Genomic DNA, 23,418 nt, shown 5'->3' with positions numbered 1-23,418 from the left:
CACACTAATTATTGAATGGCTGTACTGTAATTTGATTAACCAGTCCCTTGATGGGGTTTTCATTTTTAGTTTATTTACTTTTTTCTATAAACTTCCCTCTATACTCCTGTTGTGTTTGCCTTGATGTGTCTGTAGCATAAATACCTAAAAGGGTCATAATAATTTGGTTCAAAGAGGATATATACTTAAAATTCTAGAAGATGTTCCCAAATTTTGCTCCATTAAAAGAAGAAAATGAGGGAGGTGCAGTTCAACTAGATATACTATCTTTCTTTTCTGAGTGTGCATTATCATAAAGAAATAGTTATTTTAAAAATTGTTTTTATTTTATTTTAGAGACAGCGTCTTGCATTGTCATCTAGGCTGGAGTGGAGTGGTGAGATCATAGCTCACCGTAGCCTTGAACTCTTGAGCTCAAGTGATCCTCCCACCTCGGCTTCCTGAGTAACTGGGTCTATTGGCGTGTGCCACCGTGCCTGACTAATTAAAAAAAATTTTTTTGTAGAGATGGGTCTTGCTATGTTGCCCAGGCTGATCTCGAACTCCTGGACTCAAGTACTAATCCTCCTGCCTAAGCCTCCCAAAATGCTAGGATTATAGGCATGAACAACTGTGCCTGGCTGTCTCTTTTTATTTTTAAAATAGAATTTTAAATAAAGAATGGCTAATTTTGTCAAATGCCTTTTTTTTTTTTTTTTTGATACGGAGTCTGGCTCTGTCCGCCAGGCTGGAGTGCAGTGGCGCGATCTCGGCTTACTGCAAGCTCCGCCTCCCGGGTTCGCGCCATTCTCCTGCTTCAGCGTCCCGAGTAGCTGGGACTACAGGCGCCCTCTACTGCGCCCGGCTAATTTTTTGTATTTTCAGTAGAGACAAGGTTTCACTATGTTAGCCAGGATGGTTTCAATCTCCAGACCTTGTGATCGACCCACCTCAGCCTCCCAAAGTGCTGGGATTATAGGCGTGAGCCACCGCGCCCGGCCTTTTTTTTTTTTTTTAAACCTGAGACAGTCTCACTCGGTCACCCAGGCTGCCGTGCAATGGTGCAGTCTTGGCTTACTGCAACTTCTGCCTTCTGCGTTCAAGCAGTTCTTGCACCTCAGCCTTCCTAGTAGCTGGAATTACAGGCACACGCCACCACGCCTGGCTAATTTTTATTTTTGTATTTTAGTAGAGGCGAGGTTTCACCACGTTGGTCAGGCTAGTCTCGAACTCCTGACCTCAGGTGATCCATCTGCCTTGGCCTCCCAAAGTGCTGGGATTATAGGCATGAGCCACTTCGCCTGGCCTACTGTGGTGGTTTCTGATCAATATATTACTTTGATAACTCCCCGTTGCATAATGTAAAGCAAAGACTGTAAAATATCTTAATAAATGAGACTTAATAAAAGTTTTTGTTCTTATTTTTGTTTTTGAGGTGGGTTCTTACTGTGTTGCCCGTGCTGGAGTGTGGTGGCATGATCTCAGTTCACTACAACCTTCACCTCCTGAGCTCAAGCAGTCCTCCTGCCTCAGCCTTCTGAGTAGCTGGGCACCACCACATCTGGCCAATTTTTTATACTTTTGGTAGAGTCTGGGTTTCACCATGTTGTTTAGGCTGGTTTCAAACTCCTGGGCTCAAGTGATTTGCCCACCTCGGCCTCCCAAAGAGCTGGGATTACAGGCACGAGCCATTTATCCCGGCCAGACTTAATTAATGTAATTCTCATTCCTGCATTTCCCATTTCAGCAATAATAAACTAATTATTGGGGATGAAGTGGGGAGTGTGTGTGACGTTCCTTAGTAGAAAGCAAATCTCAACATTTCTGGCACCTGGACAATAGAATATGTTCTGTGTTCTAATCCTTACTGTCATTAATTTGCTGTCATATTGGCCTATGTGCTTTACATCTGACTTATTTATTATCTATAAAAATCCAAATAATATCATTGGCTGGGTGTGGTGTCTCATACCAACATTTTGGGAGAATGAGGTAGGAGGATCACTTGAAGCCAGGAGTTTTAAGACCAACCTGGGCTACAAAGCAAGATCCCATCTCTATTAAAAAAACAAGAAGAAAAGAAAAAAACATTACCCTACTTCTCTCAAAGAAGTTTTGTTTCTTGTTTATTGTTTTTTGAGACAAGGTCTCACTCTGTCACCCAGGCTGTAGTGCAGTGGCGTAATCATTCCTCACTGTAGCCTGGGCCTCTCAGGCTCAAGCGATACTCCCACCTCAGCCTCCCGAGTAGCTGGGACTATAGGCATGTGCCAGCATGCCTGGCTGATCTTATGTTTTTGTAGAGGTGAGGTCTCAGTGTGTTGCCCAGGCTGGTCTTGAACTCCTGGCCTCAAACAGTCCTCCCACCTTGGCCTCCCTGAGTGCTGGATTACAGATGCGAGTCACTATGGCCTCAGTTTTGAGAATCCTAAAATCTGAGCTGGGAGACATCCGAGAAATGATAACCCATTTTAACTCTTTATTTTAAAAATAGAGAAAACAAATCAATTCCACTAAAGCACTTGAAAGGAATTAGATAAATACAAAAGAAGAAAACACCAAAAATAAAGAATTAGGCCAGGCGTGGTGGCTCACGCCTGCAATCCCAGCACTTTAGGAGGCCGAGGTGGATAGATAACCTGAGGTCAGGAGTTCGAGACCAGCCTGGCCAACATGGTAAAACCTTGTCTTTACTGAAAATATAAAAATTAGCTGGGTGTGGTTGTGGGTGCCTGTAATCCCAGCTACTAGGGAGGCTGAGGCAGGAGAATTGCTTGAACCTAGGAGGCAGAGGTTTCAGTGAGCTGATACTGTGCCACAGCACTCCAGCGTGGGCGACGGAGTGAGACTCTGTCTCAAAAAAAAAGAATTAGCTGAGTGTGGTGGTACTCTCCTGTAGTCTCAGCTACTTGGGGGGCTGAGGTATGAGGATCCCTTGAGCCTAGGAGTTTGTGCTTCAGTGAGTTATGATTGCATCACTGCATTCTAGCCTGGGTGATAGAGCAAGACTCTGTAAAGAAGGAAAAGAAGAAAGGAAGCAAAGAAGTAAAAAAGTGATTCTTCGATTTGAGCCCAGGAATTTGAAGTTTTAGTGAGCTGTGATCATGCCACTACACTGGTCTGGGCAGCAGAGAGAGACCCTGTCTCAAAAAACCAAAAAACGAGATTTATTATGATTAGCATAATCAAGTCATTAATTTTGATCATGAGTCTCTGAAAGGGTATCCAAATGCCCAAAAGAAGGAGAAGCAACACAGCTATCCCTCTCACCCCAAAATCAACACAAAAATCTTTCCAAATAGTTCACCACTGAATAAATTTTCATTATCTTTCTATCATAATTTGTTCCAGATTTAGTGAGATTCCTCTTAAACAAGGATATGTTTTTGTGGCATGTCAGTTTTTTCCCCCAGGAAAATAAATATATGTCAGTTTGTTAGACAAATTCAGTATTTCAAAGAGTTAAGTAGTAAGTCACTTTTTTTTTTTTTTTTTTGAGAGAGAGTCTCACACACCCGGCTAATTTTTGTATTTTTAGTAGAGATGGGGTTTCACTATGTTGTCCAGAGTAGTCTCAAACTCCTGACCTCAAGCTGTCCACCCGCCGTGACCTCCCAAAGTGCTGGGATTACAGGTGTGAGTCACTGCGCCCAGCTGTCAGTCACTTTTTTATGGCAGATGGACTCTGAGTGGAACAGGGTTATTCTTTTACTTCCATTCATGATCCTCTTTACTCATGTTCATGGCTGTGTAGTTCATTCTGCTGTTTATTTGGAAATATCTGTTGTCTTCCTTGGGAGATTTAGCTTGTTGAGTATGGTTACAAGTGGGTATATTTTCTGATCTTATCCCTGTATGCCTTTTTCAGCTTAGAATATTTAGGTCTGATTATAAGGTAGATATAATGAAAATTGGCCAGACGTAGTGGCTCACGTCTGTAAACCCAGCACTTTGGGAGGCCGAGGTGGGCGGATCACGAGGTCAGGAGATCGAGGCCATCCTGGCTAACATGGTGAAACCCCATCTCTACTAAAAATACAAAAAATTAGCTGGGCGTGGTGGCACGCGCCTGTAGTCCCAGCTACTCAGGAGGCTGAGGCAGGAGAATGGCGTGAACCTGGGAGGCGGAGCTTGCAGTGGGCCGAGATCGCACCACTGCACTCCAGCCTGGGAGACAGAGTGAGACTCCATCTCAAAACAAAACAAAACAAAACAAAAAAAGTTACAATGAAAATGAATAAAATAATTCAAAAAGACCTCCAAGCGTGTGTATACATTAAATAAAGTTAGGAACTTTACTGTATACCAGTAAGCAGATAGGAAATAAGTAGAGGTGAAATTCCATTTATATTAATAACAAAATATAAATAGAAATGAAATTAACATAAAATGTATAGGACTTCATAATTTATAAAACAACTATAAAACTTGACAGAAAGGGGGAAATATGAGTAATGAATCGTATCTGTTACATGAAGACTCAACATTGCAAAAGTATAAATTCTTCCTAATGTATAAATATAAATGCAATGTCAATCAGCTTTTTAAAGTTTATATAAAAGAACAAACATGCGAGACTAGCCAAGATTTTGAAAAATAAGAGCAGTGAGGACAGTGTCCCATATCAAACTTTAAAATGTATTGTTGAAGTATAGAGATTCATCCTAGAACAGACAGATGAACAGAAGTTTTAAAAATCCAAAGACAGACCCCAGTGTATGTAAGACTTTAGAGAATGGTGAAGGTGTTATTTAAAATCAAGGGGAAAAGGATAGTTACTAGATAATAATGAGAGACAACTGGCTGTTTGGGTAGGATACATACATTTCCCTAGAATAAATTTTAGATGGAGTAATGCTTTAGATGTTAAAATTGGAGCTGTGAATGTATTATTGGAAAGTATGCATGAAAATGTATGCTAGCTTGGGACCAGGACAGTCTTTCTAAGCATGACACCAAAGACAAATGCCTTGAAATAGATTTTACTATATAAAAATATTACCCCTCCCCCTGGCTGGTCTGAACATAGTCAGTGATCTCAGTTGATTGTTCAGTCAGTTACAGATTGATCTCCTTGTTCTGCTCCTTTCTTTCTTCTCACTACTGCATTTAACTAGTCTTAAAGAAAAAATTTCTTCTCCCCCAGTAAGTGAAAGATAGGAAAATATTTGAAAAAATGTGAAAGAAGTTTCAAATCCTGTATATTTGGAGAGCACGGAAAAATGTCCTGCAATTCCAGTTGAATGAAATGTTGCATATAGGCCCATCTACCCAGGCAGAAAGTCGATTAATGGTTGCCTAGGGCTGGGCGCAGGGAAAGAGGTAATGGAAAGTGACTGCTAATGGGTATGGGATTTCTTTTTGGGATGATGAAATGTTCTAAAATTAGATTGGGGTGATGGGTGCACAACTCTGAGTATATTAAAAACTATTGAATTGTACACTTCAAATGGGTATGGTATTTGAATTTTGTTTCGATAAGGCAGCTAAACATTTTTTTATGCTGATACTACTTCAGTAGAAAATGGGCTAATAACATAAAAAAGGAAATTGAAGCAAAGAGAAAGAGAATAGAAAACAATACAGTCTATTGCAAGCATCTCCATGTTATTATATAGTGTCTCAATATTTTTGAATAGCCCCATATATAATATTTAGGGGGTGGTTTACTCACTACAAAACACTTGTGTAGGACAGTGTTTTTATCTGGACTTATTGTTTATCTCTTTAATAGTTAAGCAACTATTATAAACAATCTTGAAGTTGCGTTTTAAGGCAGATTGAGCAAGGACCTGAAACAAGTTAATGGCAAATTGATAGAGCAGTTACTTGGCCTGGGTGCGGTGGCTCATGCCTGTAATCCCAGCACTTGGGGACGCTGTGGTGGGAGGATTGCTTGAGGCCAGGTGTTTGAGACCAGACTGGGCAACATAGCCAGACCTGTTTCTACAAAAATTAAAAGGTTAGCTGGGTGTGGAGGCGTGTGTCTGTAGTCCCAGCTACCTGAGAGGCTGAAGCATGAGGTTGGAGAATTACTTGAGCCTTGGAGTTTGAGGCTGCAGTGAGCTGTGTTGGTACCACTGCACCCCTGCTCTGGCAAGAACAACAAAACAGCAGTTTCTTCCTTTTTGAAGGAAATTCTACCTTTTAATCCTTTGAGCTAGGTTTTGCAGCTTTAATGGTGAGCAAGACTGCCATCTCTGCCCTCATGTAGCTTGTCATGTTGGGATTATTGAAAAGCAGATGGACACTTAAATTACAGTGTAAGTGATATAACTTAAGTGAATCCTGGGAACTGTGGGAGAGGATGAGAAAGACCTCTGTCTTGCATTGGAAAGGAAAGCTTCTTAAGGTAAGGAATATTTAAATTGACAGGTGAAAGACAAATTTGGAATTACCAAGGTGAAGTACAGTTTAAGAGGAGAAGAGGGCTTCTGGCAGAGAGAACTGTAAGTTCAAAGGCCCAAATGTAGGAAAAGAGTGTAGAATGTGGAGGATGGAGGCATTTTAAATAAGGGTCAGATCATGGGCCTTTTGAGTCACATTAAGGACTGTAACCTGAGGATAGTGGAGTGCCATAGAAAAATATTAAGTAGTAGGTGATACTATTTTTTTTTTTTTTTTTTGAGACAGGATCTCACCCTGTCACCCAGGCTGGGGTGTGATTGTGGCTCACTGCAACCTTGAACTCCAAGGCTCAAGCGATCCTCCCACCTCAGCCTCCTCAGTAGCTGGGACTACAGGTGCATACCACCATGCCTGGCTAATTTTTAAAATTTTTTTGTAGGGATGGAGTTTCTGTATGTTGCCCAGGCTGGCCTTGAACTCCTGGGCTCAAGCGATCTTCCTACCTTGGCCTCCCAAAGTGCTAGGATTACAGGTGTGAGCCGCTGTACCCAGCTGTTGACAGTTTCTTGATCATATTCATGTTTGTTAAAGAACATGATACTTGCAGTGTGTCGATGTAATTAACTTCATTGGGGGCAAGAGAGTCCTTTAGAAGGTGCTTGCTATAATCCAGGTGAGAAGAAATGATGGTCTGCTTTTGGTAGTTAGTGGAGATCAGAGTGAGATAGCATGAAGGTATTTAGGAGATAGAATGATAATAGGACATTGTGATTGCTTGGACATGGCGCATGAGGAAGAAGGAATTCAGGATGATGTCTAGATTTATGTCTTGAGCAACTGTGAATGGTGTTGCTGCTCACAGAGAGAACAACAGATTTTTGGAGAATTTGATGCCCGTTTTTGAGTTATGCATGGTACATTCAGGTAGAGATGCTCATTAGGCAGTCTGAAAGCTCTGAGAGAGATCTAGGTTGGAGATAAAGATTTGAGGCCAGGTGTGGTGGCTCATGCCTGTAATGTCAGCACTTTGGAAGTCTAAGGCGGGAGGATTGCTCGGGGCCGGGAGTTCACAACCAGCTAGGGCAACAATGGGAGACCCAGTCACTGCAAAAAGTAAAAAAAAAAAAAAAAATTAGCCAGGCATTGTGATGCCCAGCTGTAGTCTCAGCTACTCAGGCGGCTGAGGCAGGATTGCTTGAGCACAGGAGTTGAGGCTGCAGAGAGTCATTATTGTGTCACTGTACTTCAGCATGGGTGACAGAGACCCTGTCTCTTAAAAGAAAAAAAAAAAAGACTTGAGATCTTGATATTTATGGTCTTGAAGGCAAATTGGTTTTACAAGTGAGGATAATTTCTTATACATTTTAAGATAGATACATATTAAACTTAAGTTGAAAGAGCTGCTCTTTTGTTGGACATGTTCTTCTAGTGTTGGGAGATTCAACCAAATTGACACATTCCTTTAGTTTATTTTCACAGTTTTTGTGCTATTTGGAAATTCATTATAAGAAAATACTTCATTGCAGTTATCCATTCTCTTCCGGATATTTATTTCCTATTTTTCTGTGTGAGAAATGAACACTGTGTTCGCTAGTGTTACTATGACATTTCCATGTATGTTTGTGCACATGTGAGAGCTAGGGAGTGGAACTACCAAGTTGAAGGGTATGTGCCAAATGCTTTCTAAAGGCTTTATATCAGTATACACTCCTACAAGCTATATAGGAGACGGTGTATGTTTCGTATCCTCTTCTATGTTTTGTATGGCCAGATTTTAAAACTTTTGCAATCTGATGGATATGAAATGGTATTTCGTGATTTTAAATTTGTGTTTCTTAACTGCTGGTGATGTTGAGGATTTTTTTTTTGTTTTTTGACGGCGTCTTGCTCTGTCACCAGGCCAGAGTGCAATGGCGCAATCTTGGCTCACTGCAGCCTCCGCCTCCTGGGTTCAAGCGATTCTCCTGCCTCAGCCTCCCAAGTAGCTGGGACTACAGGCATGTGCCACCATGCCTGGCTAACTTTTTGTATTTTTAGTAGAGACAGGGTTTCACTGTGTTAGCCAGGGTGGTCTCGAACTCCTGACCTCATGATCCGCCTGCCTCGGCCTCCCAAAGTGCTGGGATTACAGGCATGAGCCACCACGCCCATCTGACATTGAGCATCTTTTCATGTTAATTGTTCATTCATATTTCCTCTTCTATAAGTTGCCTATTTATATTTTCTTCTTATTTTTCTAGTGGCCTGTTTGTCCATTTCTTTTTGATTTGTAGAATGTGTAGATAGTCTAATCCTTTGTTAATAAAAATCACACCTCCCAATCTGTGGGTTGTATTCACCTTTTCAGCATTTTTTTTTCCATCCTAAAATTTCACCTTCTATGACTTGAAATTTTAAAAAATTTACTGACTCATAAAAATACATTTATCATTTTGCATATATATTTTATTTTTTCTAAATAAAGTTTTTATCTTTTGCACATATAAAAATTTATCAAATCAATGGTATGCAATAAAGTCATAAATGATACAAATGTCAGTAAGTGGTTTATCTGGTATCTCTTTAATAAAAAGAACTTACCTTTTTTGGCTGAAGACAATATTTACTTTTCTAAAAAATGGACTTGGCTGGGCATGGTGGCTCAGGCCTGTAATCCCAGCACTTTGGGAGGCCGAGGCCAGCAGACCACGAGGTCAAGAGATCGAGACCAGCCTGGCCAACATGGTGAAATCCCATCTCTACTAAAAATACAAAAATTAGCTGGGCGTGGTGGTTCACACCCATAGTCCCAGTTACTCGGGAGGCTGAGGCAGGAGAATCTCTTGAACCTGGGAGGAGGAGGTTGCAGTGAGCCACTGTACCACTGCACTCCCCCCTGGCAACAGAGCAAGACTCCATCTCAAAAAAAGAAAAAAAAAAAAAAAAAAAGACTTTTTTAGAGCTGCTTTAGTTTCACAGCAAAATTGAGCAGAAAGTACAGAGAATTATTATATTCTCTGCTCTGACACATAGAACCTTCCCCACTATCAACATCCTGTACCAGAATGATACATTTGTTACAAGCACTGAGCCCTACATTGACACATTATTATCACCCAAAGTCCATGGTTACCATTAACGTTCATGCTTCATGTTTAGATAAATGTATAATGACATGTAGCTACCATTATAGGATCATGCAGAATAGTTTCACTGCCTTAAAATTCTCTGGGCTTTACTGATTCATCCCTCCCTTTACCCCAACTCCCAGCAGCTACTGATATTTTTACTGTCTCCATAGTTTTGTTTTTTTTTAGAATGTCATGTTGTTGAAATATAGTGTATAGCTTTTAAAGATTGGCGTCTTTCACTTAGTACAGGTTAAGTATCCTTTATCTGAAATGCTTGGGACCACAGGTGTTTTGGGTTTCAGATTTTTTTGATTCTGGAATATTTGGATTATACTGGTTCAGCATCTCTAATCCATGAATTCAAAATCTGAAATACTCTAGTGATAATTTTATTTGAGTGTCATGTGGTTGCTCAAAAAGTCTCAGATTTTGTAGCATTTTGTATTTTCTATTTTTGATTTAGGGATGCTCAACGTGTAATATGCATTTAAGGTTTCTCCATTTCTTTTTAGTGCTGAATGATACTCCGTTGTCTGGATGTACACACCTTATCCATTCACCTAGTGAAAGACATCTTGGTTGCTTCCAAAGCTGGTGTAACGTCCCTGTACAGGTTTTTGTGTGGATATGTTTTCAGCTCATTTGGGTGAATACCAAGGAGAGTGATCGCTGGATAGTATGGCAAGAATGTATTTCGTAGGCTGGGTATGGCGGCTCATACCAATAATGCCAGCACTTTGGGAGGCTGAGGCGGGAGAATCACGTTAACTCAGGAGTTCGAGACCATCTTGCACAACATAGTGAGATCCCGTCTCTTTAGAAAATAAAAAGTATGTATTTCTTTTTTAAAGAAACTGCTTAACTGTCTTCCAAAATGGCTGTACAATTTTTCTTTCCCATCAGCAAAGAATGAGAGTTCCTTTTGCTGAACATCCTCACCAGCATTTGGTGTTATCCATGTTCTAGATTTTGATCATTCTAATAGGTGTGTAGTGGTTTCTCCTTGTTTAATCTGCAGTTCTCTAATGACATGTTATGTGGAGTATCTTTTCACCTACTATTTGCTATCTGTGTTTCTCCTCCTCCTTTTTTTCTTTCTTTCTTTTTTTTTAAAGAGACAGGGTCTCATTCTGTTGCCCAGGCTGCAGTGCAGTGATACAGTCATAACTCATTGCAGCCTCAAACTCCTGGGCTCAAGTTATCTTCTTGCCTCAGCTTCCAGAGTAGCTGGGACTACAGGCGTGCACCATCACGCCTGGCTTGTCTGTGTATTTTCTTTAGTAAGGTGTCTGCTCAGGTCTTTTGCCCAGTGGGTTTCTTTGTTTGTTTTTGTTTTGAGAGACAGAGAGCCTCATTCTGTTGCCCAGGCTGGAGTGCAGTGGCGCGATCTTGGCTCACTGCAGCCTCCGCCTCCTGGGTTCAAGCGATTCTCCGTGCCTCAGCCTCCTGAGTACCTGGGATTGCAGGTGCACCACCACACCTGCCTAATTTTTTGTGTCTTTCGTAGAGACAGGGTTTCACAATGTTGGACAGGCTGGTCTCAAACTCCTGACCTCGAGTGATATGCCCGCCTCAGCCTCTCAAAGTGCTGTGATTATAGTCATGAGCCATCGTGTCCGGCCCCCTTTTGCTCAGTTTTTATTTGGGTTGTATGTTTTCTTATTGTTGAGTTTTAAGAGTTCTTTGTATATTTTGGGTAACAGTTCTTTATCAGAAATATACATATAGTTTTTTTTTGGTAAATACTTTCAGTCTGTGGCTTCTCATTGCCTTAAGCAATATTTACTTTAAAATAAATGTGAGGCAGTTTTGTCTGTCGACTATACTTTTCTGATGAACTGGTGAATGTCGTGACATAAGAAATTAAGACTGTGGTGTACCTCAACCAAAGAAAATACGGCAATAGCAATACAATTTTAAATGAGCAAAGACTTTCAACCAAAAGTACTTACAAAAGGAACAAAGTTTAAATGCCTTAAGGTCTAAATTTAACTGTGGAATATAACAAAAATCACATGAACTGTTCAACCATGAATATTTTAATTTTTCTTAAATATTTAAAATGGAATCTTCTGTTACTCTCTGTCCTCTTATCCTGCTTTTCTTAAAAGCACTTGTAATACCTTACATGTATACATATTTCATATCTGTTTACTAATTGTGTTTCCTTCACTTAGATGCCGTGAGAGCAGGGGCTTGTTTTACCGCTCGCTGTTTCCTAGGTCTCTAGTACAGTGCGTGACATCCAGTAAGTGCTCAAGGAATTGTTTATGAGGAAACAAAAAACACTACTTATACTCTACTATTTAAGTTATTTTTTAAATTACTACTTATTTCAAAGGCAGTTGTTATGGTTTTAATTTGTTATCTTCAAGATTGATTTTACAAAGACTTCTTGTAGCTCAAAAGGGCTTAAAATTTCTCCTTATTACTAACTACTGCTTCAAATTTCACATTTCATAATCTTATTTTTTATTTTATTTTTTGAGGTAGAGTCTTGCTCTGTCACCCAGGCTGGAGTGCAGTGTGCCATCTCGGCTCACTGCAACCTCCGCCTCCCGGGTTCAAGCGATTCTCCTGCCTCAGCCTCCTGAGTAGCTGGGACTACAGGCACCTGCCACCACGCCCAGCTAATTTTTGTATTTTTATTTTATTTTAACTTTTTTTTTTAATAGTAGAGATGGGGTTTCACCATGTTGGCCAGGCTGGTCTCGAACTCCTGACCTCATGATCTGCCCACCTCGGCCTCTGAAAGTGCTGGGATTACAGATGTGAGTCATCACACTCCGCTCACATTTGATAATCTGAGCAACAAATTATGCTACCTAATAGAGTATAGTATAAGCCAATTTTTCTTATTTATTTATTTTTTGCAATTTTCTCATATAACAAACCAATTCTTTTTTTTTTTGAGACAGGGTCTCACTCTGTGGCCCAGGCTGCTCTTGAACTGGAACTCCTGGCTTCAAGCAGTCCTCCTTTCTTGGCTTCCCAAAGTGCTGGGATTATAGGCATGAGCCACTGCACCCAGCCCCCAATTCTTATTTTTAGCCAAGTGTAGATTCTTAAGCATTTTGCTGGCAGGTCTGTGTGGTAAGTGATGATATAATCCTTTACCATTATCAAGACCCAGCTTAAAAACAATTTGTTTTTGACATTCATTGTGAGTTTTTTTTTTTTTTTTCCTTATTAATAAATAGAGACAGGGTCTTGCTTTGTTGTCCAGGCTAGTCTCAAACTCCTGCCTTCAAGAGATCTTCCTGCCTTGACCTCCCAAAGTGCTGGGATTATAGGCATGAGCCACCACTCCTGGCCTTACAGTGTGAGTTTTAATGCTGCATATTTATTTTATTTTGTTAATTATCTGTAAGTCTCTCCATGGTTTGATCTAGAAATTTATTCCTCTGAAATTGCCCTGTATGAGGAATATGCCAGTTAGAGGAAAAATATTGTAGATTACCAAGGAAATAGCTAAATAAAATATGTGCCTTTTAATGTGAAAATTGTTTTAATGTATTTTTTCTTCCAATTTAAAAAATTTTGTTTAAATACACATAGAACTTATTGTCTTGACCATTTTTTAAGTATGCAGCTCAGTGGTATTAAGTACATTCATATTACGTAAAAGGATGCATATTCTGTTATATGCATACGTCATGTTGTGCTTACCCATTTTTCTGTTGGTGGACACTTGAATTGCTTCCACGTTTTATCTATTGTGAATAATGCGGCTGTGAACATGGGTATACAAATATTTCTTTGATACTCAGCTTTCAGGTTTTTTGAGTATATACTCAGAAGTGGAACAGCTAGATCACATGGTAATTGTTTTAATTTTTTGAAGTGTTGCCATAGTGCTTTCCACAATAGTGGTATCATTTTACATTCCCACCAACAGTGCACAAGGGATCCAGTGACTCCATGTCCTCATTGACACTTGTTATGTTTTTTTTTAGTAGCCATCCTAATGGGTGTGAGATGGCTTCTTAGTCTGTTCCTGCATCGATGGCAGAATAGCACTGACTAGATAATTTATAAATAATATACATTTATTTCTCACAGTTCTGGAGCTGGGAAGTCCAAGATAAAGATGCCAGCAGATTAGTGTCTGGTGAGGGCCAGCTATCTCTGCTTTCAAGATGGCACCTTGTTGATGTGTCCTCAATGGCAGAAGGTGGAAGGGCAAAAAAGGGAGCATTAGGACCCTTTCTTCAACCTCTTTTATAAGAGCACTAATCCATTCATGAAGGCGGAGCCCTCATGTCTTCATCACTTGCCCAAAGGCCCCACCTCTTCATACTGTGACAATGGAGATCAAGTTTCAACATGAATTTTGGAGAGACACAAACATTCAAACCATAGCAGGTAGTATCTTGTAGTTTTGATTTGTGTTTCCCTAATGATTAGTGATGTTGACCTTCTTTTCATGTGCTGATTGGCCATTCGTATATCGTCTTTGGAGAAACGTCTATTCAGATCCTTTGCCCATTCTTGCATCATGTTGTTTGTGTCTTTGTTGTTGAGTTTTAGGAGTTCTCTGTGTAATCTGGATATTAATCCCTTACCAGATGATTTGCAAATATTTTCTCCCATTCTGTGGATGGATTTTTTACTCTGTGTCTTTTGATACACAAAATTTTTCAGTTTTAGAAAGTGCAGTTTGTCTATTGTCTTTAGTTGCCTGTGCTTTTGGTATCATATCCAAGAAATCATTACCAAATTCAGTGTCATAAAGCTTTTAACCTATGTTTTCTTCTAAGAGTTTTATAGTTTTAGATCTTAACATTTCAGTCATGGATCTCTTTTAATTTTTATATGTGGTGTTAGGTAAGGGTCTTCATTCTTTTGCATGTGGATATCCAGTTTTACAAGCACCACTTGTTGAAAGGACTGTCTTTTCCCCATTGAATTGTAGTGACACTCTTGACAAAAATCATTTGACTATATATATGAGGGTTAATTCTGGAGTGTGTTCTATTCTGGAGGTCTATGTGGCTGTCTTTATGACAGTATTAATCTGTTTGATTACTGTGGCTTTGTGGTAAGTTTTGAAATCAGAAAATGTGAATCCTCCAGTTTTGCTGTTCTTTTTCAGGATTGTTTTGGCTATCCATTGTCCCTTGAGATTTCATATGAATTTTAGGATAGGTTTTTCTATTTCTCTTTTTTTTTTTTTGAGATGGAGTCTCACTCACTCTGTTACCCAGGCTGGAGTGCAGTGGCGCAATCCTGGTTCACTGCAACATCCGTCTCCCAGGTTCAAGCAATTCTCTGCCTCAGCCTCCCTAGTAGCTGGGATTATAGGCGCCCGCCACCACACCCAGCTAATTTTTGTATTTTAGTAAAGATGGGGTTTCACCGTTTTGGCCAGGCTGGTCTTGAACTCCTGACCTCAAGTGATCCTCCCTCCTCGGCCTCCCAAGGTGCTGAGATTACAGGCATGAGCCACTGTGCCCAGCCAGTTTTTTCTATTTCTACAAAAAACATCATTGTGATTTTGACAAGAATTGCATTAAATCTGTAGAAGGCTTTGGGTAATTGAAATCTTAACAATATTAAGTCTTCCAATTCATTAACATGGGATATGTTTCCATTTGTTTATTTCTTTTGTACTTTTTTTTTTTTTCCAGGAATGCCGTATAGTTTCTATTGTACAAGCCTTTCAACTTGTTGGTTAAGTGATTTTCTAAGTGTTTTGACTATTTTGATGCTATTATAAATGCCATTGTTTTCTTAATTTCCTTTTCAGATTGTACATTCTCAGTGTGTATAGAAATGCAACTAATTTTTGTGTGTTGACTGTATCCTGCTACTTTGAGGAATTCATTTATTCTAACAGGTTCCTTTGTGGAATCTTTAGGGTTTTCTACATACAAAATAAGGTCATATTGTCTGTAAACAGAAATACTTTTACTTCTTCCTTTTCAATTTGAATCCTTTTTTTTTTTTCTTTTTCTTGCCTAGTGACTCTGACTAGGACTTCCAGTGCTGTGTTGAATAGAAGTGTTGAAAGCAGCATCCTTGCCTTTTTTCTAATCTTATAGGAAAAGCTTTCCGTAGAGTATGATGTTCACTGTGGTTTTTTGGTATATGGCTTTTATTATGTTGAAGTAGTTCCTTTTATTCCTTTTTGTTAAGTTTTTTTTTTTTTTTTTTGAGGCAGAGTCTTGCTCTGTCACCCAGGCTGGAGTGCAGTGGCGCGATCTCGGCTCACTGCAAGCTCCGCCTCCTGGGTTCACGCCATTTTCCTGCCTCAGCCTCCCGAGTAGCTAGGACTGCAGGTGCCCGCCACCACGCCCAGCTAATTTTTTTGGTATTTTTAGTAGAGATTGGGTTTCACTGTGTTAGCCAGGATGGTCCTGATCTCCTGACCTTGTGATCCGCCCACCTCAGCCTCCCAAAGTGCTGGGATTACAGGCGTGAGCCACCGCGCCTGGCCTTGTTAAATGTTTTTATCATGAAAAAAAGAATTTTGTCAATATGATTTTTCTGCATCAATGGAGATGATCATGGATTTTTTTCCCTTCATTCTGTTTATGTGGTATAGTACATTGTTTTTTCTTCATATGTTGAATTATCCTTGCATTCCAGGAATAAATGCTACTAGGTCATGGTGTATAATCCTTTTACTATGCCGTAGAATTCAGTTTGCTAGTCTTTTGTTGAGAATTTTTGCATCAGTGTTCATAAGGGATATTGTTCCATAGTTTTCTTTTCCAGTAGTGTCTGGCTTTGGTATCAGGGTAATGCTGGCATCATAAAATGAGTTTGGAAGTTTTCCTCCTCTTCACTTTTTTGGAAAAGTCTGAGAAGGATTGGTGTAAGTTCATCTTTAAATGCTTGGTAGAATTTGCCAGTGAAGCCATTAGGTCTAGGACTTAATTTTTTTTTCCTTTTTTGAGACAGGATCTCACTCTGTCACCTGGGCTGGAGTCCAATGGCATAATCTCCGCTCACTGCAACCTCTGCTTTTCGGGTTCAGGTGATTTTTGTGCCTCAGCTTCCCGTGTAGCTGTGACTACAGGTGTGAGCCACCAATGCCCGGGTAATTTTTGTATCTTCTGTAGAGACAGGGTTTCACTGTGTTGCCCAGACTGGTCTGGAACTTCTGAGCTGAAAGCAATCCGCCTGCCTTGGGCTCCCAAAGTGCTGGGATTACAGGCATGAGCCACTATGCCTGGCCTGTTTTGGAGATTTTTGATGACAGATTCAATCTTTTTACTAGTTATAAGTCTATTCAGATTTTCTCTTTATGAGAAAAGATTAAAGTCTTGATAAGTTGTGTTTCTAGGAATTTTGCATTTCACTTAGCTTGTCCAGTTTGTTGGCATATACTTGCTCGTAGTACTCTCTTATAATCTTATTTCTCTGGAATTGGTAGTAATGTCCCCATTTTCACTTCTGATTTTAGTAATTTGAGTCTTCTTAAAAAAAATTCTGTAGAGCTAAAGGTTTGTCATTTTGTTGCTATTTCAAAGAATGAGTTTTTGGTTTCATTGACTTCTCTCTGTCGTTTTTATATTTTCGGTTTCTTTTATATTTGCTGTAATCTTTCTTTCTTTCCACCTGCTAGCTTTGGTTTTGGTTTGGTCTTCTTTTTCTAGTTCCTTAAGTCATAAAGTTAGGTTATTGATCTGAGATCTTTCTTTTTTCTTTTGAGACGGAGTCTTACTCTGTTGCCCAGGCAGGAGTGCAGTGGCATCATCTCGTCTCACTGCAACATCTACCTACAGGCTCAAGTGATCCAGCCTCCCAAGTAGCTGGGGCTATAGGCATGTACCACCATGCCCGGCTAATTTTTGTATTTTTTGTAGAGATGGGGTTTTGTCATGTTGCCAGGCTTGTCTCAAACTTCTGAGCTTAAGTGATTCGCTTGCCTTGGCTCTTCAAAGTGTTGGGACTACAGGTGTGAGCCACTGTGCCCAGTCCTTTCTTGTTTTTTAATGTGAGCATTTATAACTATATTTTTAAGGTATTTTTTCCTTTTTTTAATTTAAAAAATAACTCAAACTTTTTTTGTGAAGATGGAGGCTTGCTATGTTGCCCAGGCTGGTCTCAAACTCTTGGGCTCACACAATCCTCCCACCTCAGTTTCCCAAAGTGCTGGGATCATAGACATGGAGCTACCACCCCTGGCTTGTTTTTTTTTTTTTTTTAAACTAGAAATGTTCTTTCTATAAGTTTAGTTTCAAAATTTTATTTCTATTCACTAATAATTATTTAACTGCATTTTTTTATATTGCATGTACAGATATTTAAATTTTTATGAAGTGAAAATGTCTTTTTTTTGCCTGTCTGCCTTCCTTCCTCTCTCCCTCTCTCCCTCTCTCTCTCATAGGATCTTTATATAAGGTGGGTCATTAAAGACGTATTTAAATATGTTACATGACAAGATTTAAGCTATAGGACAGATAATATTTAAGCATTTAAGCCAATCTATCTGTCTGCAAAAATTTTAGTAGTTTACATTTCTTTCTCCTTGAATTCTGTTAAACACAACATATTTTGAACTTGTAGTGTGTCTTAGTTTATACTTCCTTGGAAGTGTATACTTATGAGTTTTATGAAGGTAAGTACATGACTAACTGTCAAAGCTGTCAGCAGACTTACTCAAATCCAATCAATGTAAAGTGGTAAAATCTAGGGCCAAGAATAAAGGCATATGAAATATTTACTCAAAATACAAACTATCTGGAACAAAAGGGGAACTGAGTGTTTGATGAAACCTGTAGCTTAGAAGAAAGAAAAGAAGGCTCACCTCTGTAAACTCAACTGTGGGAGGTCAGAGTGGGAGGATCACTTGAGGCCAGGATTTTTAGTTCTCTCAATCTGGTGTCTTGGGATGAATAGTTGTCTGTTATTTAGATGGTAATATTAGGTACTACCAGGAATGTGCAACTATGATGCTGTAGAAATCAACAGGTGTTTTAATGAGTATCCACTGTATCTGTAGTCCTTTCCTAGCCATGGTAAATCAGTGATAAACTATGGAATATAAATAAATGCCCAGCCTGAGTACACATGACTGAAGTTTTACAATCTATCACTTAAATTACACAATCTCCTTTAGAATATGAGGATATTTAAATAAGAGGGTGAGGACTTACTGACAGAAAATAAATTTTGAAGTATAAAGATTCTTGACTCTTGATTCTTGATGTGATTGCATTAAGGTTAATGTAGCTAGATTGATTATTCAAGCAGAGGTAACCCAGTTTTCCAGTTATGTTTATTGCTGAAAGACAAGATTGCTAAATTTGTAGGACAGAATGTATAAGCCACCTGATATGGTTTGGATCTGTGTTCCCGCCCGAATCTCATGTTAAATTGTAATCACCATTGCTGGAGGTGGGGCCTGGTGTGGGGGTGATTGGATCATGGAGGCAGTTTCTCATGAATGGTTTACCATCGTGCTCTTGGTGCTGTTCTTGTGATAGAGTTCTCACAAGATCTGTTCGTTTAAAAGCGTGTAACTCCTCCCCCTGCCCCTGGCTCCTGCTCTGGCCATGTAAGACGCATTTGCTTCCCCTTTGCCGTCTGCCATGATTCGGTTTCCTGAGGCCTTCCTGAAGCCACTATCATGCTTCCTATACAGCCTGCAGAACCATGAGCCAATTAAACCTCTTTTCTTTGTAAATTACCCAGTCTCAGATACTTTTTTTTTTTTTTTTTGAGATGGCGTCTTGCTCTGTCGCCTAGGCTGGAGTGCAGTGGTACAGTCTTGGCTCACTGCAACCTCCGCCTCCTGGGTTCAAGCAATTCTCCTGCCTCAGCCTCCTGAGTAGCTGGGATTACAGGCGCCCGCCACCACACCCAGCTAATTTTTGTATTTTTAATAGAGATGGGGTTTCACCACATTGGTCAGGCTGGTTTCGAACTCCTGACCTTGTGATCTGCCCACCTCGGCCTCCCAAAGTGCTGGGATTACAGGCGTGAGCCACTGCACCAGGCCTCAGGTTTTTGTTTATAGCAATGAAAGAATAGACCAATACATCATCCTTAACAGTTAATGAAATTAATTGGAAGTGATTGGGCTTGTATATGTGTTCCTTTAATTTTGAGAGTTCATCAGCAAAGCGTAACAGTAACCATAGCCATACAAAATGAACCATAGAGTTGGATTGCAATCAGTCCTAATTTTATAGAAAGACAAGAAAGCACAGATCTTGATCTGTCTGTACCTTGTCTCATGGAGAGTGAGAGCTAGATTAGCAGTCTTTGTATTTGTAGGAGTTAGACTGTTTGTTTAAAATAAGTGGCAATAGGGTGGTTGCGGTGGCTCATGCCTATAATCACAGCACTTTGGGAGGCTGGGGTAGGCAGATCACTTGAGATCAGGAGTTTGAGACCAGCCTGGACAACATGGTGAAACCCGTCTCTACTAAAAGTAGACAAAAAAGTAGCCGGGTATGGTGGTGCTCATCTGTGATCCCAGCTACTCAGGAGGCTGAGGCAGGAGAATCACTTGAACCTGGGAAGCAGAGGTTGCAGTGAGCCGAGATTGCGCCACTGCACTCCAGCCTGGGTGACAGAGCAAGACTGTCTCTGAAAAAAAAAAGAAATTATAATTAGATAAATTTATATAAATATATATGTGTGTATATATAAATAGATGTGTCTGTATATATAAATATATATGTGTGTGTATATATATAAATATGTGTGTATATATATAAATATATATGTGTGTGTATATATATGGCAATAGAACTTTTGCCTCAGCCTTCTGAGAAAGAAAATGAAGATTTTTTTTTCATCCAATGAATTACCTTTAGCTTCGCGGAATGGGTTGAGAATGGAAAGGGGAGGCAGGGAATCTGGTTACTTACCTTTCTTCCTGAATGTTACTATGTGTTTTCAGGGTATCTAGTTGGGAACATTTTTATTCTCATGTGCTGCCTATAATTCAATAATTTTATATTTCTGGGATATTTAAAAATATTTGATCTCTTCCTTAGAAGCACGTTTTTGGTTCATCAAAAATATCAGGTCAGAAGTGTTTTTCAATGTTTCTAAAATTGTTTTTCAGCTATTTTAATTTGACTTAAACCTGATGTTAATTCTTAGTCCTCTTGTTTGACCTGTCAACAGCTTTTGACATACTTGATTACTCCTTCTTCCTTGATACACTTTTTTCACTTCTCTTCTCTATGACACCCTCTTGGTTTTCTTCTTATTTTATGTGTGTATGTATGTATGTTGTCTAGGCCGGTCTTGAACTCCTGGGCTCAAGTGATCCTTGCACCTCGGCCTTCCAAAGAGCCGGGATTATAGGAATGAGCCACCGCACGGGGCCTGGTTTTCTTCTTATGTCATCAGTTGCTGCTTCTCGGATTCTTTTCATTCTTCTGACCTTTAATGTCAAAATGCCCCAAAGCTTAAGTCATCTCTATCTTTACTTTTTATTTTGATAATGTCCAGTCTTATGGCTGCTGATACTATCTATGTGCTCTTGATTACTAAACTTATACCTGCAACTCAGACTTCTCTCCTAAACTCTAGACTCATGTGCATCTACTTATTTGAAGTCATCACTTGTATATCTAGTAAATATTTTGGAGTCAAATCCAAAACTGAACTCTAGATCTTCTTTCCCTAAATCTGTTCTGCCTGTAGTCTTCCCCATCTCAGTTGGTTGTAACTATTTTTCTTATTGCTCCAACCTGAAACTTTGAAATTATACTTGATTACACATTTACCTGTACCTCGTGTACGCATGCATATGCTTGCATGTCACATCTTATTCATCAAGAAATCTTCTTGGCTCTACATACAAAATATATCCAGAATCTTAGCATTTCTCACCACTGATTGGTGCTTACCTTGAGCCATCTTCATCTTCCATCTGGATGACTGCTGTAGCCTCCTTACTAGTCTCTTTGCTTCTTCCTCTTTTGTTTCTTTGCAGTCTTCTCCACATAGCAGCCAGAATGAGTCTTGACAAAATACTTTACAGCATGTTTCTTCTCTGGTGCAGACCTTTCAGTAGTTACCCAGGATAGCTGCTATTATCATTGCTATGGGCCTACAAGGTTCTGAATGTGATGGGGCTCTCCATTAGTATTCTGACTTCTTCTGCAGCTCTCTCCCTTTCTGGTTCTGTTTCGGCCATACAGGCTTCCTTGCTATTGAACGTTCCAGGAATGTTGCATTGGTGGCTTTTTCTGCCTGTGAACACCCTTGTCTGCATGGTTCACTGTGTTACTTCAGGTCTTTGCTCAAATGTCACTTTCTCAGTGAGGACTATTTTGATCAATTTTAAATAGTAAAATTGTAGCTGTCCCTCTCTCCCCTTATTTCGCTTTCCTTTTTTCCCATAGTACTTACCACCTTATCGCATACCATACGATTGACTTATTGATGATGTTTACTGTTTATAGCTTGTCTTCCCCTTCAGAATGTAAGCTCTGGGATGGCAAGGATCATTGTTTATTTTGTTCTTATATTCCAAACAATAGACATTTGCTGCCGTTTGTTGTTAGAGAAAAGGGAAATTTCTTCATTTGCCAGAATTTTTCTAGGAATGGTGTTTTCTAAAAAATAAATTATAAGTTGTTGCTTTTAAACTTTTCCCTGCTTCTGATTAGTATAACTTGTTCGATTCTTTTCTTCGAGCATCCAGGGATCCTGTCTGATCATAAATTGAATGCATTGAAGAAATCATGATAATGTAATTTTGTGCTTGTGGTGGAGTGAATACCTCCTTAGCTCCTGTCAAATTTCTGTCAAGGCCTGTTTTAGAAGTCCAAATCTGTATTATTCTAGAAGAGTATTATATTATAAAAATTTTCTTTTTCTGTCAACTTAAAAAATTATACCTATAATAATGGTTACATATAGGTAAATAGGTATGACCTTGTATGCCAAAATACTTTTTCCTTTTTTCATTATAACTTTAAAGTTTATGCAATTGTTTGTAGTTCTTTATTCTTTTATTTTTTTCTGGAGACTTTTCTAGTAGCATTTATATAAGGCTGGAGAGGGCATAGCAGATTGGAATAACAACAAGGCTGGAGCAAGAGGGAATTGGAAAGTTACACATAAATACACGTATACTGAGATACAGGTATATAACCATTTTGAGTGACCCCAGGCCGCAAATAACATAGTTGTTTTAAATGCTCCATTCATCCACCCATTCAACAAATGTTTGCCTGGTAACTAGCTGAGCTAGAGATAGCTAAATGAATCATAGTGTCTGCTTTTGAGGCCCTCAGTCTAGACATAATGACCAATAATTTAATTATCTTTAGTAAATTGAATGTCGGGCGCTCTATTTGAAGTGCGCAGAGTGCTCTGTGGAAATGGTGGTGGTGAGGTGCTCATTCTGCTAAGGAGTAGAAGGTGCTTCAGTGTTAGAAGTTTACCATCCCAGGTGGTTTATGGTGTGAAGATTGTCTTTAAAACCCTGAGCCTGTTTATTAGGCTCTTAAATTTGTATTCAGCTTCCTCTTTACAGATCTTGTAAAATTTCTGGGGCTTAATGGAGATGAAATACTGTGTAAAATGGTTTTTTAAACACAGCTGCTTTACTTTCATCTAATAGTTCTGTCATTTAGCAGTTTACTAAGTTTTCTCCCAATTCAAGATTCTGTGATTCTGGGGTTGTCGCTCATGTACTCAATGCTTTTCTCTTTGTAGTTCACGTTACTCTTCTGTAGTCTTCTCTCTTTGTTTTGGATACAGAGTTCACTCTGTCGCCCAGGCTGGAGCGCAGTGGCACAATCTCAACTCACTGCAACCTCCGCCTCCCGGGTTCAAGTGATCCTCCTGCCTCAGCCACCAGAGTAACTGGGATTACAGGCGTGCACCACCACGCCTGGCTAATTTTTTTGTATTTTTAGTACAGGTTTCACTGTACTAAAATGCAGGGTTTCACTGCATTGGCCAGACTGGTCTCAGACTCCTGACCTCAAGAGATCCACCCACGTCGGCCTCCCAAAATGCTGGGATTACAGGCGTGAGCCACTGCGCCCAGCCT

The 23,418-nt window shown here is 39.6% G+C and overlaps 1 protein-coding gene across 3 annotated transcripts in view; it reads left to right on the top strand.

The window, feature by feature from the left end:
- ACAP2 (ArfGAP with coiled-coil, ankyrin repeat and PH domains 2) overlaps positions 1-23,418 on the top strand; it is a 177,465-nt gene that overhangs the window by 23,780 nt on the left and 130,267 nt on the right. The window contains exon 1 of one of the 3 annotated variants that reach the window (XM_054479831.2): positions 13,517-13,802. The exons of the other annotated variants lie outside the window; for them this stretch is intronic. The gene's annotated coding sequence lies outside the window, so the exon portion shown is untranslated. Of the gene's footprint in view, positions 1-13,516; positions 13,803-23,418 lie in introns of those variants that run through there. 3 annotated transcript variants of the gene reach the window in all.

Source organism: Pongo pygmaeus, chromosome 2 (genome assembly GCF_028885625.2).
Source record: "Pongo pygmaeus isolate AG05252 chromosome 2, NHGRI_mPonPyg2-v2.0_pri, whole genome shotgun sequence".
Lineage (NCBI taxonomy): Eukaryota > Metazoa > Chordata > Mammalia > Primates > Hominidae > Pongo > Pongo pygmaeus.
This window is presented reverse-complemented; position numbering and strand designations above follow the sequence as displayed.